The sequence below is a fragment of the Etheostoma spectabile genome, chromosome 15 (genome assembly GCF_008692095.1).
Source record: "Etheostoma spectabile isolate EspeVRDwgs_2016 chromosome 15, UIUC_Espe_1.0, whole genome shotgun sequence".
Classification (NCBI taxonomy): Eukaryota; Metazoa; Chordata; class Actinopteri; order Perciformes; family Percidae; genus Etheostoma; species Etheostoma spectabile.
Window position 1 is genome coordinate 33,986,905 of NC_045747.1, and position 409 is coordinate 33,987,313.

General features: G+C 39.6%; 1 protein-coding gene across 1 annotated transcript in view; it reads left to right on the top strand.

Moving 5' to 3' along the window:
* Positions 1-409, top strand: part of LOC116702286 (regulator of G-protein signaling 9) — a 27,355-nt gene that overhangs the window by 8,439 nt on the left and 18,507 nt on the right.

Below are 409 nucleotides of genomic sequence, written 5' to 3' on the forward strand. Positions count from 1 at the left end.
ATTAAAAATTTAAAAACGATTAGAAATAGCACATGTCAGCCATGATTTTAACACAAGATAAAACTAGTGGCAAAATTTTAAATAAAACCAAGCAAATAACTAAAAAGGGAACAGCTCTTTTGATTTTCACGCCTATAGAGCGTGCGCGGTTGCGCGCAATGTTTATATACGTTTATAGTGGGGGGGTCGCGAGTCACTTGCACCGTTACTCTGGGGGTCGTGGGCTGAAAGTTTTGGGAACCCCTGATCTAGGGTCATTATCAGGTCAAAATGTTGAGTTCTGGAGTTAAAATGGTTAATTCCCTGCAAAAGAAAATGTCGCCATTTCCCCAAAGTGCCAAATAGCCAAAGTGGTAGGTATACTAGGAAAAACTCCTGATTAAAGAGAGAACATGTGTTAGTGTCTGTA